The sequence below is a fragment of the Uloborus diversus genome, chromosome 6, assembly GCF_026930045.1.
Source record: "Uloborus diversus isolate 005 chromosome 6, Udiv.v.3.1, whole genome shotgun sequence".
Lineage (NCBI taxonomy): Eukaryota > Metazoa > Arthropoda > Arachnida > Araneae > Uloboridae > Uloborus > Uloborus diversus.
Window position 1 is genome coordinate 17955410 of NC_072736.1, and position 18897 is coordinate 17974306.

Sequence of the window (18897 nt, forward strand, 5' to 3'; positions counted from 1 at the left end):
GCCTCATTATATTGCTCATTCGGATATACCGCGCTTTTCCTCTGTCGCCTAAAAAAAAAAGGTAAAAACCTTCGTTTTAAATTTCAAAATGACGGTAAAAACTTTGTTTTCTCTGAAAAATTCTTCACCTTCCCTTTAAAGAGAGAATAAAACTCACATGCATTTGATGTTTCTGAACTCGCTGCATTTTCAATCATAATTGAAAATTTTAGATTCTTATTTCACTAATTATTTGAATAGTTTGAATTGTTTTTATACTTTATTAAAATATACAATTGAAAAGATAAATTTATTTTGGTGTTTCTATTTAAAAACTAGAAAGTCCCCATCAAGGTATGACGGGTGAAAATTGCTTCTACAATTAATCGAAGTCATTGAATGTTTGATGATATTTTGGTCGTTAAATTTTAATCCTAACTCAGTGGATCAACCCTAAACTCCAGTAGATAGCCATAATTGTTGACCACTTTTTCGTTTCTTCATTTCCCTGAAATGACAGTCTCACCAGTAAAACAGTTAAGTTACCGGATCGAGATCAGCCTTGTCACAATAAAGACCTTTCCCTGCATGTTAAACATTAACAAATTATCAAATTTTCATGACATTGCGCGAGTTCCACTGTTGAAACGCGCGCGTTACTCGATCATCGGCTATTATATATATGAGGATTTGTCCAAATTGAAAAATATCTTACATTGATTGAAGATTCACAAATCAATTACTTGCATGTTCGTTGAATCCTTATTTTTAACGACCGCTGTTAATTGCATTTTCGGATACATCGCCCTTTTTTATTGTCTTCCTACAAGCACGATATAACGAGGGGCTATTGTATTTAAGTTGGATATTGTATGGATCCGCGTGAAAAAATTTCTCGTTAGACCGTGACTGTGGAAAATATACTTTTAAAATATATATTATTTCTCATCAGTCTCTAGACATAAGAGAATTATTTCGTTGATCTTTCATGACTTTATTTCATAATATTGTTTTAGCTTAAATGCGTTTCTGATAAATCTAAGACCTTGAAAGTCCCATGGTCAGACGCTAAGCAGTTTAACGGCGGTATTTGGGGATTGATAAAATTTCCTTTTTTCTTTAACTTTGTGCTCAAATTGTGGACGTGGAGAACAATGTGACTGTCATTCGATAGTTAAGTCAATTTTAATCGATCTGCGTTAATCGATCTGCACCTGCCAAGTGCCTCAAAAAACTATCAATTTCGTTGCTTCAAAATGAGAAAATGCCGAAATTGCCAAGTGCCTCTGCGTTTGAAAACAAGTTTAGTTGTTTTGTGCATTGTTCCGCAAAGTCAATGAAAATAGGTAATTTATTTTAAAGCAAAGGTCAAACACAGAAAGGATTTTTTAGTAAGTTACCGCCCTAAGCCAGGGCTAAGGCAGAAATACTTCTGCCTTGTAGCATTTCTGCCTTAGCCCTGGTTTAGGGCGGTAAGTTATTACAAAGAACTATGCTTTGCCATCAATCTTTGAGTTGAACCGCACCATTGCTGCTTTCGTTCATCTAATTGCTAGTTCTGCATTAGGTACCAGTTTGTTTGGCTCTCTTGGCTTCCTTAAGAAGTTTATCGTCTCCAGCTCATGAGATTCCTATTCCGGGCTGATGAGTGCTAAAAAGCACGAAACTGCAGTCCTCGGATGGAATAACTGAGCTAGTGGTGTATTTTAGTACAGAAAAGATTCTTCTACGTAACGCTAGAAAAACAAGCACCGTATACGTTCATTAACGCATGTCCAGTTTGTAAAAGAAAGTGAAAATTCAAGAATAATGATGAAGAATAATTATAATTCAAGAATATGATATGCGTTTTCTTACCATTACAAATATTATCAGCTACATACGGGTAGATTCAGTCTTTTTGTTTTGTTTGTTTTTATCGTATACGATTTTGCTATAACTCATTTTGCCACTGCAATATGTAGTTTGCATTTTTTACAAGCACAACAACTCAATATGTAAATTGTTTGTATCACTCTAAAAGCAATGAAAATAAAATTAAATTTTTATCATCAATTCAGTCGGATGATGTAAGTTAATCAAAATCATATTTCTTACCCAATCAGAAAAAAAATGCAGATGCCAACATCGTTAGAAAAATGACTTTTAAAGTCTTTTTTTTCAATGTAATTCTCAAATTAAACATTAAGAAAATGAAGAAAAAGAAAAGAGTTTATGTAATGATTCGTATGAAAAGTTTTTCATTTCTCAAATTGCCTGAACTTCATTTATTTATTTCGTTATTTTTATTTTTTCGAAGGATAATGTTCAATTGTGACTGATGAATCATTATTTGATCATTAGCAATTTGGAAGAATATAGAAATAAAAACATTTTGCTCAGAATGTTTATCTTATAATTTAATCACTTGAACGTGTGTTAGACAGTTTTTTAATGATTAAGTACAATTAAAATCTCGTTTTGATTGCAAAAGATTAGCCTTCTTAGATTTCAAAGTCTCTTCATCAATCCTGTATAAATTTGCCCGAAGCAAGTCCCTAATGTTGTTTGATTAGAGTATGTTCGTGTAAAATATAAAAGCAACCAATAAGAATGATTAATATTCTTACTGATTAATGGTTAATTTTCCAAAATGCACACAGAAATAAACGTCTCGTCTTTAATGTGTTGTCAAAAAAGGAAGAACTTATGCGTTTAACCACTTAAACATAAATTGAGTACGTCATTTTTGAAGAGAGAATAGTAACAAAATTAAAAATTATTTGAATTTTGACGTCATGAATTCAAATTATGTTTTTCGCGACAATAGCTTACTCGTTGGAATTTTGTTTCTATAAAGAGAATGGAATGGAAATGGCAAACGTCATAGTATGGCTGGAGGTTTTCTGAATAGGTAACACAATATCTTTACTAAAAATAAAGCTGAAAGCCTGTCAGGATCTCTGTCTGTCAGGATCTCTGTGACGCGCATAGCGCCTAGACCGTTCGGCCGATTTTCATGACATTTGGCACAAAGTTAGTTTGTAGCATGGGGGTGTGCAACTCGAAGCGATTTTTCGAAAATTCGATGTGGTTCTTTTTCTGTTCCATTTTAAGAACAAAATTCTCATAAGATGGACGAGAAAAAAACAAAATTATCATTACGTGAAACCGTAACCAAGCCAATTGGCGAGAAAATTATCCATACATTATATGCAAATATACAGGCGAACCAAAAGACCTTTTAATTTTCTATTACGGGCAAAACCGTGTAGGTACCACTAGTATATGGGGCATTCCAAGGTATTTTTGACATTTATGTAGAGTCCGTAACGTGACCTTTTTGCCATAACTTTGTAATTTACTGTTTGATTAGCATATAATTTTATTTTGATCTTTTCCTAACAACACACCAGCGCAAATTAAAATAATTTGCAAATCAAACGGTAAATTAAATAGTTATGGCAAAAAAAGGTCACGTTACGGACTCTACATAATGTAATCTGTAAATTTTGTATATCGATATTTTGCCGTTAAATTTCATCTATCTTATAAATAGGTGTTTTTTCCTTAAAAAACGACATCCGGTAAAAGCTTTTACTGGATGTCTTTGCATCCAAAAGCTCAATATTTTGAAAAAGGCGTTCCTTGTAACGCCGAAACACGTGTCTGCAGTAAACTGCAATTTGTGCTATTTGAAGGTGTTATTTCTTATTCTTTACTTTTATGCACAAAGGTATTTAATTTATTATTTAATTAATAGAGTTGGTGATTTATTTTACGTTTTAAATAAAATTTACTGTATTTTTTTATTTTACTTTCGAATTACTTTAAAACTAGAAAGTCGCCCGTCAAGTTATGACAGGTGAAAATTGTTTCTACTCTTCTACATTTGAACGAAGCAATTGCCTGTTTGGTAAATTTTTTGATATTTGAAATTTTGACCCTAACTCCATTGGATTAACCCTAAACTCCAGTTTATAGCATTCATTGTTGACCATTTTTTCGTTTCTTCATTCCTCTGAAATGGCACAGTCTTACCAGTAAAACAGTAAGTTATCGGATCGAGTTCAGCCTTGTCACAATAAAGTCTTTCCCTGCATGTTAAACATTACCAAAACATATTATCAAACTATCTTGCCGTGGCTCGAGTTACATTGCTGAAACTCGCGGGTTACTCGATAATTTGCTGTTATTTATATGAATATGCAAAAAGAAACTTTTTTTTAGGTTTTTAAAAAGGTGTGTGAACGCATTTTAGATAGAGAATATTATTATTTTACAGCAGAGGGTGGAGGCTGGGGATTTTCATTTAATCAAGGGACTTCCTTTAACATTTTAGCATGTTGTGCAAGAAAAATTAGTTATTATTGTTTGACTTAACTGGAAAACATTTTCCCAGAAACTCATTAAATAAAGAAAATTTTGGAGGTTTTAGGCATGACGGTTTTACGACAAGGAAATGATGCCTGGTTATTGAAAATTTGCATGTAAAAGATAGAGGCACAAATCATCTCATTAAGAACCAAAAACAGAATAAAGAGCGATTTGGATTTCGTGAAAGATAACTGAATTACTTGGCTCTCGCATTTAGTATTAAATTTTGGTAATTTAATTGCTTCTAATTTTATGTAAGGCTCACGGAGAAGACTCAGTCCAAGTTAAATTAGAGAAGAAAAAATTTGATTTTATTATTTTGGAACAGAAGCGTGTTTTTAATGTTTTTGCCTTTAGAGTATTACCCTGATTAAGATAACAAGCATTTCGTTGCTGTTAGAAGCCTATCCAATTAAATGGTGTAGTAGATGTTTATACACGATTTAATTAGATATGTTGAGTGTAAAGAAATTTTATTTTGTTATCTTCTTAATGGGAGAAAGTTTATTATATCGAAATGTATCTCAACACATTTCGTTAAAATGTGAACATAATCTCGTTTAGTTTGCGAAGAATATCTTCAACAACGTCAATGAACAACGTCATAACGCACAGAATTGCCAGATTACTGCAGACACGTGTTTTGGGGTTGCAGGGAACCTCTTTCAAAATGCAAAATAGTCAGATTTTGGATGCAAAGACATCCGCTCATTTCACCAAAAGCTCACTATTTTGCATTGAAAAAGGGGTTTCCTGTGACCGCGAAATACGTGTCTGCAGTAATCTGCTAATTTTGTGTGCAATAACGTTGTTGATTGACATTTACTTTTCTAAACAAATGTCTTTATTTAATGTCTGGTTATGTTTTTCTTAAATATTTTTTTTTATCATTGTCTTTTTCGTAAAAAAATATTGCAGCAAAATAAAATATTGTTTTTGCAGTGTCTTTGTTATTTACACGCTATACTTTCGATACGTCAACAATTTCGGTAAAAATTTCAGTAAATACTAGTATGTTTTCTTCGACATGTTTGATACGCTCATAATTTCTACACTAAACTTGAAATCTTTATTAATAATAAAGCAGAAAGCCTGGATCTCTGTGGCTCACATAGTTCCTAGACCGTTCATTCGATTTTCATGAAATTTGGCACAAAATTAGTTTGTAGCCTAAAGGTGTACACCTTCAAGCAATTTCTCGAAAATTCGATTTTGTTCTTTTTTTTATTCCAATTTTAAGAACATTTTACCGATAAAATTATCATAACATGGACGAGTAAGTTACCATACGTGGACGAGCAAATTACCATAACGTGGACAAGCGAATTATCATAGCATGGGCAAGCAAATGAACATAGCAAATGAGGTCGCTTCCGAAATTTTAAAAGTATTTTTTTTTTCTGAAAGAGCATGCTTAAAAACATGGGATATGACCATTTTTAAATAATTTGTTTAAGTGTAATATTTTTAAAAAATTACTTAAATCGGTGCGCTTTCATTGTTTATGTTTCTGCCCGATGACAGCACAAATGATGAAATGCCATTCAGTGTTGCCATTCACAGACCAAAATATTTAATTCGCATCTTTACTCACGTGTATTGGCAACGATATGGTTGATAGTACGCGTAGAGCGCGGTATTTAATTCGATTCTTGATTATCATAACGTGGAAACGTGGTAGAAAGATGGGCCAAATGGCATCATTTGTGACGTCTTAAAGACAACGCCTTGTTTTCAAAATCGGACATTTTAAAAAATTGATTTAAAAACAACTGTTGGGAAAATGAAAGTATGTTCTGGGTCTATGCTTTTTTTTTTTGCTTAATCTATCAATTTCAGTGACTGAAAGTCGTACTTTTAAATGAAGGAAACAACCTCATTGGCGAGAAATTCATCATCCATTATTTGTAAATATTAGGGTTTCCAATCCCGAAATCTCGATTCCAAATCCCGCGCGATCTTGCAGGATTTTAACGGAATTGGTCCGGTGAGATATCCAATCCCGCAATTTTTTTTCCATTTAAGTGTTTTTCAGCTTTTTTTGCTCATAAAATGATTATTTTCACAACAATCAGCTGAAGTTTGAATCTTCGTCCTTGTATATATGCAAGAAGAGTAAGAAAAACTGTGTGTCTCATATGACCAACATTTTATTTACCATTTCAAAACACAATAAAAATAAAGAGTATATTTTTTCTGAGAATGAATTGGTGTTCTCATTTGAAGTTTCAATTTTCTCACACGTTCATCAATTGACAAAATGCGTAAAACTTATAAACATTTTAAAAACCATCACTAAAATTTAAAATCCATTAAATTACGCTTAAAAAAAATAGAACAAATGTATTAGATATTCTAAAACCCGCTGAGTATAGCCTGAATGCAATGCTGGAGCAATTTTGTAAGTTTCGGTAGTGCACTCAAAACCTTTAAGCTACAAAAAGTGCACTCCAAAGACGAAAGCAATGAAAAATCTGATATTATTTATATGTTCGGCAGGACTTAAAAGAGGGGACAGAAAGTTGTATGAAATACTGTTTGAATCGCATGACAGAGCAGTAAGTTAAGCTGCTCATGTTTTTGAATTCATCTTTAAGGGGTTACAGTACCTCAAAAATGATAAAACGAGCAAAAAAAATTTTATTGCTTAAATCAAAACTAAAAACTATTCTAAACACATGGAAAAAGTTTCATTGCTTTAGTTCAAATATTTAAAAAGTTATGAGTGGTTTTAGGCCATGGTCGCTATGTGTTCTTATGCAAAAGAAAAACCTTAAATTGCTTTTTCTCGATGATGGGTTTTTTTGTGTTTTCATGTCATTAGAATCCCTAAGGATTTTTTTCTATTAAAGATACAGCTTTAAAGTAATACTTTTGGCAATTGGGATAACATATTTGACAAAACTGTGCATTGGATAAGCATTTTATAAATTACTCAAATGTTTAGAGCAAGTTAAACCTTTAAAAACCAAACTAAAAAAAAAAACTTTGATTTTTTACATAATTAATCACAGAAAACTTTCTAATAAACTCATAAGCAAATGAATGCACAGATTTTTAGAGGTGATTATAGTGATCGTTTAGCAAAAACCTTTTTTTTTTAAATTAGTGCAAAAATAAAAAAGCCTTAGGAATTTTAAAAAAATGAAATTTTCCTAAATTTTTTGATTTTTTTAAAAAAAGTAGGCAATATTTTTAAATTTTGAAAATAAATTATTGATTAAGAAATAAGTATGCATGTTATGGCTTCAAAAAAATTAAAATTTACTTAAATTTAAAAAAAAATGTTTGAAAGGTACTGTGCCCCCTTAAAGTGAGAGGTATAATTAGCGAAATCCTCCAAACACTTGAACAAAGACTACGACTTGGTGAAATGGTGAAATCAAGCAGTAAATCCCTTGCTGTAAAACAGCACCCCTTGCTGTAAAATTAAATTCACTGATACAGTGAACAACGTTATTGAAGCAACAAAGGTGTTATCAATGCATGTTAAATTGGAAACAGCAAAACACATAGCCAACAGTCATCGTTTTTGTGCAACATTTGCAGTTTTGAGCAAAAAATCAGCATATGAAAAGGGAAATCTATTTCAGAAGGTGATGAAGTTAATGCGGATCTTTTTTTAACTGTCCACAATTTCTTAATTTTAATAAAAGCAATTACAGTGGAGCCACGGCACATGTTTTCATCAAGCGCATTACTTCTAGAATAAAATTCCTTTACCATCCCATGCGAGCGGCACACTTTTACATACCAAACGATGATTACTAATTAGGATCTGGCCAAGGACGGATACAAGGGAGGGGCGATGGGGGCGATCTCCCCCTCCTTGAACCGAGATACAGGAACTTTCCCACGGCATATACGTATATTTTAGATTTTGAATTACTAAAAACAGTTTTAGACGATCTTCTATGATGTTAGAAGAAAGGGACTCTCGCATGGAACTTTTTCGGGATGGAAGTCTAAAAAACACAATTTTGTTTGTTTTAATTTAATTTTTACTTTAGGGACAGGGATTTAAACTTTCTACCGGCATTTTTACGAAACTGAATCTTTAAAAGCTCAACTTCAGACCATCTAGAGATGATACTGGAGAGGGTTCGAGTGCTCTCCTCTGAAAATTTTTCGAAATTGAAGTCTAAAAAAAGCAACCGTAGAAAACTTTTGAATACGTTCAGGTATGGGATAGGATTTAGAGCACTTCTTAGGAAATTTGCAGAAATAAATCTAAAAATTTAAGACGATCTTCCATGAAGTTAGGGGAAGAATGTAAGGAAACGTAGAAAGGGGTAATTAATGAAAATCGCCCCCCTCCTTGAAAATTTTCTAGATCCGCCCTTGGATCTGGTTTTGTAGTACTTTACAATTGCTGTACGGAATTCAAGAAGACAACTAGTTCAAGTAATAAAAGCACTCCATCTTAAAAAACACAACTTTTTCTCTTGGTCATAAAAATTAAATTTTTTGAGGAACAAACTCAATCTCGCGGGATCCCGGGATCCCGCGGGATTGGCAGTTTACAATCCCGAAATCCGCGCAGGACTGAATTCGGCGGGGAATTGGAAACCCTAGTTAACATACAGGCGAACCAAAATGTCCTTTCAATTTTCTACTACGGGCGAAGCCGTGCAGGTACCACTAGTATTGAAATAAAACATGACAAATTCTATGCATTTTACTTTTAAAATATTTTGTTAAAGCTTCCCTCCAGCTATTGAATTGAATACTCTTCCCTGCTTTTATTTGAAGCTTATCAATCCGTACATATGGATTTACATATAAGATGTTACCAATAGATTGGCATAAGTTATTTAATTTGGAATTGCTTAGAATGGTGACTTCCTGTTCTCATAGGTATTGAAGCATCGAACTTTATAATTACTCTACGAAACTTGTTTCCTGAGGATAGGGGACTTCAGTTACCTCCTGCGGGTAACTGGAGTATTAACATACGATACAATTTAAAGTAAAAGGTTTCCAAATTACTATTCAAGGAACAGGAGAAGTTATTTCACTTCGATTCATCGTGCACTGCAGAAAGATACGTGGAATTTTTGGTTTTCTCGCTTGAAGACTAATTAATGTGTAATGGAATGGAGTTGATTGAATCTTAAATATTTTGAGTGTTTACAAATGAATAACTCTAATTAAAGTAAATAATCATTTAAAATTTTAAATCTGACGAATTTCGTTTGTACATTTGCTGCATTTAGCTGAAGAGTAATTCTCCCTGAAAATTAAGAAATGAGGAGGGAGATTTCAAAGGTGAGTGAGCCAAATAAGGTCATGTAGATATCGTGTGTTTTTATTTTGAGAATTAAAGTTTTTTCAACTGTTTTTAGTTTGAAAGTATGTTTTAGCATTTCTTAGTGTGGTCTTGTTCGGAGTTAATATTCTGAATAAGGTCAAATCGCCTATCTTTGTAAAAAGTGCTGAGAAACATAAAAGAAACTCAAACTGTCACGTGGAATTATTTTTGCTTTTTTTACCAGTCGTGTGATGAATATGCAAAATTTGGAGCCAATTGAATCATAAATGAGCGAGATACTGGATCATGAGGTGGCCTTATTTGTCGCACTTACCGTATCAAAATTTTGTGTTGAATTGTAAATTCATTATTTTGATGAAAAATTGTATTTTACTTAGAAGGGATCGTCCATAAATTATGTCTCACTTGGGGGGATCATAAAATTATGACAGAAAAGGGGAGGCTGGAGTAACAAGTAGTGTGACATCGCTCATCTTCTTCATAAAAATATGCTTATGACAAATAGATTGGCATGTGACTAGGGAAGGCGGTAAGGTGAATGCGACAATTTTGCACAAAAAAAACAGGGTGGAGGGTTATTGATGCCCTTTCTAACTCAATTCTACTTAAAAAATTATGTACAAAGCTCATGGATGGTGGTATATAAGTCATGTAATCAATGATGGATTTTTTTTTTCAAATTTAAAAATTAACATTTGAAAACTTAAGTAGAACAAGTCAAAAATAGTGCAAAGTAAAATGTTTAATTTCTCACCGATACTGTTTTTTTCGATGTGCTACTGTTGTTTATTAGTACTACTATTATTACCAATACGTTTTCTATTCGATTTTAGGCAAAAACAAATTCCCTGAAAAAAAGTATGGATAAAATCAAACCGCATACGATTTGTAACTGTGACTGCGAAAATATCCATCTCTCAATAAATACTCAAAACGGCCGTGGTAGCCTGATCGGTAAGGCATTGGACTCGGGGCCGGAGGGCCTCGGGTTCGATCCTTGCTGGTCGAAGACCCACCGTCGTCATTAAAGGGGACTGGGCGACGTTAAATATGCTCGTGGTCTCAATGTCCTCCAAGTGAAACGATACCTCTGGGGGTGCTAGTACCAGGTAGCTATTAGCTCTTGGACTAGTTCTAAATTCTCATTAACTGCTCGATCCGGTGATGGTGCTGCCATCTATCGGTATATAAAAACAATGGAGGAGAGGCACTTAGTATGCAGTCCTCGACATAAATGCAGTTGTAGTCAGTTGTGACTCTTGAATAGAATAGAAATACTCAAAACGGCAATCTGAAAAATCAGAGCAACATCAACTTTGGTCAAGTGAGGATAATAAGCAATTCTTGATTGCTCAATAATGATTCAATATTTATTTGAGCCTAATAATAAGTATAGCAACATAGAAACAAATACTAATTATAAAAATGTTCAGAGCTTTGTCCAAAATTTCCGTATTAATATTTGAGACTTATTATGAGATTATCTATAACCTTATTCAAGCTCTAATTTTAGTTCTTATTAGTTCTTAACACTAAGAAATCAAAAAATGCGATGTTGTAGAAAGTAATCAAGAAAAAAGAATTCTAATTAGCAGTCGATGCACGTTTCCAATTTGAAAGTTCGTAAAATGCAATTTAAAAGTAATTAACCATATCAAACTAAAGTTCTCTAGACTAGTGAAATTTAGCTAGTTAATAAATTTGAACTTTTAACAAGTTACAATATGTCTCTAATTACTGCAATATGGATTTCTTTTCCTTATTGAAATTGAATGCTTTCTTAATTAAATTGCTTATACCATAGTGAATGTTATAATAGTAAAGGTTATTTCAGGATGTCCATTTTATTCACTCATTTATTAACTCTCGTACATTAGTTAATAAATCATTTTATTCTTTGTTTATTGTTTCATTATTTTTCCGGTTAATCCTTTACTGTTTCATTATCTTTTAATTTTTTCTTTCATTCTTGCATTTAATCACTCATTTGATCAACAACATTTTTAATAATCAAATAGGAAATGTTCTATTAGAGAAATATTTTATTTCTCACTTTGCCCATGAAAGAAAAAAAAACATTTTGCCCTCCCCCCTCCCCCTTTATTTCTTTTCCTTTTTTTTTTTTTTTTGCTGGTACACATTTATTGCCAAAAGTAAAAATTATGTTTCAAGGCAAGTTCAATTATGAATACGTACATGGCTATTTCTTTACGCACTGTAATTTTTTTTAAAAAATTCCAATTGGTTAATTTCGAAAATGGTAAATTATCTTAACTATTTCACCTAGCCTCACATTCCACTACGCATAAAATATGCTTGCCTTTTATTTGCTTGTACCTTTACAGCATTCCGACTATTTGATTTGTTAACACTTTCTGTATATGTATGTGTGTGTGTGTGTATATATATATATATATATATATATATATACACCTTTACTGTTTGTGAATCCTATAATGTAACTCTATACCAACTTGTTTATTTCTTCCTTTATTGTCTGTCCATTTATTAATCTGCTTCTGTCTATAAATAAGCTTGGAATTTCTCTTCTTTCAAAAATTACGAGGTTCCGGCAGTGCTTATATTTCCAGGTTTATTGTTGCTCTTTTCCGTAATTAAGAGATCAAGTCGTAAAACAAAGCCCTTAGCTGTCGTAAAAGTGCAGACTTAATAATTCCCTGGTGATTTTTCCATGGCTTGATAAACTAAAAGCAAAAAGGATTTATACTCCTTTTTTGAAACTTATTTTACTGTTCACTATCCCCAATAAATCATACAAAGAATTAAGATTACGTATTTTGTCATTTCTGTATGAAAATAGGAAGTACTGCGATATTTTACTGCATACTAAATGCAAATTAACTTTCAGGCGGATGTTGTACAAAGTACTTTTTTTTTAAGATTGTGTATTTTTAACTATTTAAGGCATCTTCTTCAATATGAATAACTGTAAGATCTGTTTTCAGCAAGGCAATTTGAGCAAGACATTCGCAAACATTACCACCATAAGTAACTAAAGTCTGACTGCGAAAAGTTAACCCTTGGCTCTGCCTTGTTTCAGAATGTCAATTTTCGTGAAGTAGGAGTACCTTTTTTTTCATATCGCCAAAATGTTGCTTAACTCCCAAATATGACACGCGTCCTTTGTTCCTTCTCTGCTATTTCAAGAAATGGACTCCATTTCTAAAATAATTTACAAGGGTGATTTGCTCGTGGTAGGACTAATTAAAAAAGAACCTGGGGGAAAACGATTGCGGTAAATGTCGCAAAGATGGTACATCACAGGAAAAAAACAGCAAAGGAAAACTCAATGTTTTCCTCAATACTATTTTTAAATGATTTATTCTCAATCAAATTTTTAAACAGAACATTTATCGTGTTACACTAATTAGTTTTTGAGCAATCACGATTGCTTATTGTTCTCACTAGACTGTTTTTCACGTTCCTTTGATTTTTCCCACCGCCACCCACCGTCACCGTCGACGGGCTCCTCACGATGCTGCTCCTCTAGCGAAAGCCGTCTCCAGGTTGCATCCATGTCCTACACACATGCGCATACATACACAACTACACACACACACACAAACACATACACACACATACACCTACACACACATACACCTACACACACATACACCTACACACACAAACACATTCACACACGCATACATGCAGACACCCACACATACACACACAACTACCCACACATTCATGCCTGCACACCGACACAAACATATATTCCTACACACACATACACATACCCCCCCACACACACATTCATACACACACACTTATGCCAGCACACATACACAAACATATGCCTACACACACATACACGTAACCCCTACACACAAACACATACCGCCACACACAGACACACACGCCTACATACACACACCCGTGATTGCGAAAAACATAATTTGAATTCAAGATGTCAAAATTCAAATTAATTTCTTTCTTTTTTTTTTGAGCAATCACGATTGCTTATTGTTCTCACTTGACAATTCTTGACGTTGTGGTTCCCTTTTCAGCTTGGACCAGGGCTGCAGCACCACCGTCCACCGGCGGCGGCGTGGCTGGTCCTGAGCACTGTCCCCCGGAATCCACTTTTGCTGGGCGGTGGCGTCCATGTCCTACACACGCATGCTCATACACAGTCGCCTATGCGCGCATGCCTTTACACACATACACACGCCTACGTGCACACACGTAAGCACACAACTATACACACGTAAGCACCCAGGAGGAGGGACATGCTTGGGGTAGGGAGCCATTTCTAGAAACAATAACTCTAATCAGTAGGATCTTGTCGCAACTCGTGATTGCGAAAAACATAATTTGAATTCAAAGTTTCGGAATTCAAATTAGAGTTAATTGGGGGAAGTGGGTCACAGATTTTTTTTTTTGCAATCTAAATTAGTATATTAAGGTTAAAGTTTCAAAAGAAAGTTCTTAACCATTAACTTTTAATAAAGTGTTGGTGTTGATTATGTCGTGCATACGCCAGCTATACCAACTAACCTCGTGTGAGATTTTTAGCTTAAAAAAAGGTTGTTTTTGTCGTGTTCCAGCTAGACAGGCAATTTGGGGTGCGCTGCTTCACTCTTACAACTATACCGTAATTTGGTGTGAAGTCCGACTACTACAATACACACATCCCATAGGAACCCGTTCATAGGGTAGGCAACCATTCACAGCATAACAACACATTCACACAAAGAAAAAACAAGGACAGAAGAGAGAAAGTATGTCAATGCCCGAGCAGTGATTCGAACCCGGACCTTCCGGGTCCTTCGTTTCCTGTGAAAAATTCCGCCCATGACATAAGCTGGATTACGTAGCCACAACGTGTGAAATTTAAAAATTCTTGGATTTCTCCGAGACCCCTTATCGTATCCAGACCAAATTAACATGGGACTATCTGGGAAGTATACCCTTCCAAACAAAAAACGAATTTTTCAAATCGGTCCAGTAGTTGGGCCGTGGTAGCCCGATCGGTAGAGTGTCGGATTCAGGGCCGGAGGGTCCTGAGTTCGAACCTCGATGGTCGAAGACCCACCGTCGTCATTAAAGGGGACTGGGCGACGTTAAATATGCTCGTGGTCTCAATGTCCTCCAAGTGAAACGATACCTCTGGGGGTGCTAGCACCAGGTCGCTATTAGCTTCTAGTCTAGTTCTAAATTCTCATTAACTGTTCGATCCGGTGATGGTGCTGCCATCTATCGGTATAAAAAAATAATGGAGGCAAGGCACTTAGTATGCAGTCCTCGACATAAATACAGTTGTAGTCAGTTGTGACTCGGAATCGAATCGAAAGGTCCAGTAGTCTTGGAATAATCAGAAAACATACATAAAAAGCCGCAAGACGAAATCATAACCTCCTTTTTTGAAGTCGGTTAAAAATGAAAAATATTATTCAAGAAATCGATTTATTTACTAAAACAAAACAGAACGAAAAAAACACAATCATTTGTTAGAACCATTCTATCAATTTTTTGGGTATTACGATTGTCTATTCTTAGAGCTTTCCGTCCCTAACGTATTTTGCAAACATCAATTATTTCCTTTTGTGTACTAATAGTGACAAACACAAACTGAGAAAAAATTCTCATTTTTGCAAAATAATTCGAAGTAAATGCACATCTCAATGAAGATGTAATTTAAAATGTATGATATATATATATATATATATATATATATATATATATATATATATATATATATATATATATATATATATATATATATATATATATATATATATATATATATATATATATACATACAGGTTTACAGGGCCCTTCGTATTGTTCTTGTTTTGGGAGGAAGAGGAGGGAGACCTTTGTCCACCACTTTTTACATGAGAGTTTGAGAAAGAGTCAGGATCCTCTGAGGAGATCCATCTCCATTGCAATTGCGACATTTCCTGGATGGTAAATCTGTCACGGCAGCAACAGTTGATTTCATTTGTACTTACTGTCTAACCACGGATTGTATGGAATTGGCAAGCGTCCAGTTAAGACAAGTCTATCTGATTGAGGGGAAAGTAAAAACTAGATGCGCGTGCTCCACTCATTTCATTGAAACTCTGCTTAATTAAGAGGCTAACATACATCTACAAAAGCTGATTTCCCTAATAAAAAAATTTTGAAAAAAAAAAAAAATAGAACCGACTTCAAAATTGCTCTAAAAAGTGAAAAATAATTTTATTCTTTAAACACCATCGATAATACTTTTAAACATAATTTTTGAAGTTGGCGCAAAAACGATCGATAAAATCATTCACAGCCATAACTCAACTACAAGTATAAATTTAACCACGTCCAGTCTCTTCACTACCACATGCATTACGCATTGATGACAGCATATTTGAGTAACGATATAAATGTTCCGTTCCTAAGTTTGGATGATTTTTTGATAAAAATATGAACGAAGCATGGTTACAATGGATTTTACTTTTTGTTTTTGCGCCAACTTCAAAAATTATGTTTAAAAGTATTATCGATGGTGTTTAAAGAATAAAATTATTTTTCACTTTTTAGAGCAATTTTGAAGTCGGTTCTATTTTTTTTTTTCAAAATTTTTTTATTTCATTCTTTTTAGTGTAAATGTAGATATTTCAGTAAAAGTAAGAAGTTACCTAGTAAGAAGTGCGGCTCTATATCACTGTATTGCTTTAGAAAAGCCTTTATTCAAAATTATCATTACAATTACTATTAATGTTACAGTTATATGGCACCAAACTTTTATAACAATGCGTTTCATATTGTCGCGTAGATGAAGATAGCGAAGACACTGTGAAAGCCAAATGAAGCGAATACTCGTTAGTCTCGCTCTCGAGATCATTATTCAGAATCGAATGAATGTTACATCTCCTTATAAACAACTTGAAAAAGTGCTGGAACTTTCCAGACTTGAAAAGATACAGAAATTAATAGAACATTCGAGAAAATAAGGGAAACAGTAGAAACGAAATTTTTGTAAAATTCACTTTGTCCTAGTCGGGATTTGAACCCGGGTCGCTCGTGTGGGAGACGAGAATTCTACCACTGAGCCACCGTTATCCACGGATGAAAAGTGCGAACTTCGCTACAATATCATTTTAATTATTTAATAGGGAAATTTACTGTTTTTTGCCCATAACTTTTTTCTAAAGAACAAATATGGTCAAACGAAGTAATGGGACCTAAGTTGAGCCATCCTCTATCCATTAAAAAAAGAATCATCAAAATCTGTTCACTAGGTGGGACGCTATGAGTGGACAAACAAAAAAAAAAAAAAAACATACATACGGTATGAACTGATAACCGCCTCCTTTTTGAAGTCGGTTAAAAACTAATAGATGCGTCCATTTCCGCTTGTAAAAGAGATGTCTGCCTTTCCATACAATCCGTGGTTAGACAGTAGTTATATATTTTTCATATATTCATCTTAAAGAAAGCTATCATTAAAATTGAATCTTTAAAATTGAATTTCACGGAATTCATAAAAGTTTTCAAATTGAGTTTTCGATAAATATTTCCTCTTGCGTAGCTATTAATAGAAAAAAAAATCAACGAGAAGAGATAAAATGTGAAGAGTTTGGCCAAGAAGCAATAACAACCGGTATTAGCTCTTTTTATGAGAACTAAAATCGATTTTTTAGAAAAATAAGATCAATTTCTAGCAAATTCTTCAAATTCTTGTCCTATTGTTTTCTTAGATTGTTTTCTTTCTGTAGAAAAGTCAACAATATGACATGCTTGTTTTTTGACAATTCGGTTTCGCTTGAGTGACATTAAATGTTTTGATACAAGCTGAGAATAAACGAATTTCTTATAGCATAGTGAGAACAAAAAATAATCAAATAAGAAAATAAGCAACTAAATATTTATTTCTTTTTACTCAAAAATGTAAGCACATTTGAGCTGAGCTGCTTAAAAACAGAGTTCATAACATACAGTGCTGTCCAAATTATTTGACAAAGACTGTTTTAAAAGCAAATTCTTTATCGCTTACATAACTATGGACACATTAACGAACAGTGAAATAATTATCTAATATTTAGTATGCATTCCCTTGTTCTTGATGAGCATTTTAAGTCTTTTCGGCATACTTTTCACAAGATTTACACCACTTTTTAACTTTTTAAAAAAGGAGGTAAAAAATCTTTTATACTCACTATTATATATACTCGCATACACATACTCACTCATTACCTAAAACTAACTTTAAATATAACAGAACACACTAATAAAAAGAACTAGTGAACTGTTAAAGCTGATTGAGGTTATGTTCCTGGTAGGTAGATAAACAAAGAACATAAACAAAGCAGACAGTACTGCCACCTACAAACATTAAATAATGCTAAAATAACGTAACAATCAGTGTACAGTACGTACTGTACTTTGACAGTAAAATAAATAGTATTTTAGTACAAATAGTGTACAAAAAAACCTCTTTAGTCTAATAATTTGGCCAGCACTGTAATATATCTTCTATGGATCATAAAAGCAAGCTGAGCTACTATTACTAAAAGATAACTATAAATTTCTTCAAAAAATCATGAGTTTTGCGCAAAACTGAAAATTTGGGGTTCATAAGAAATCGGAAGACATTATTTGATTTCCACCTAATTTTTGGCACGTACTACATCTGTACCTCAGATCCAGACTGACGTAAGTCCAAAGATTGCAATTTCCTGTTCTTTAGTGCATTGCATTTAGAAAACCTATTTCGCATCAAGCCATGTGAAAGTAATTCTTTAAAAAGAAAAGATCATTTTCAATTTTTTTCCAGGGTTAAAGAGCGTGCGTCCCAACCTTTGTATGCGCCAGAAAAAGTTTTTCCTTTCTCCTGTAAAATTACCGCAATGTGACTTACGTCCTTCGGACTCTGAGATATAGAGTTTGCTCCGTCATTGCAGAACGTTTCAACGCAGGGGCATATTGAAAACCGAAAAAGAAAAACTTTTTTCAGTTTCTTTTTCACAAATAGACAGACAAGCAGGCCCGGCTCATGGGGCAGGCGACCTAGGCGGCCGCCTGGGGCGGCAGATTTTAGGGGCGGCAAATTTCGAAATTGAAACATATTTTTTAAAAGTATGAATATATGTTTCAGCGTCATAAAATTCACTGTTTAAATGCTAAAAATAATAATAATAATTTAGAGTGTGTACCAGTGCTTGGATATGCAAAACATAGTTCGGAATTTAACAGGAAATTAAATTTAATTTTAGAGGCGGCAAATTGCGTGACTTTCAAGTCTTTTAATATCTGCTTCAGTGCCATGTTGCACTACTTTAATATTT

General features: G+C 33.7%; 1 protein-coding gene across 1 annotated transcript in view; it reads left to right on the forward strand.

The window, feature by feature from the left end:
* LOC129224248 (ankyrin repeat, PH and SEC7 domain containing protein secG-like) overlaps positions 1 to 18897 on the forward strand; it is a 40807-nt gene that overhangs the window by 1060 nt on the left and 20850 nt on the right. The window lies entirely within an intron of this gene.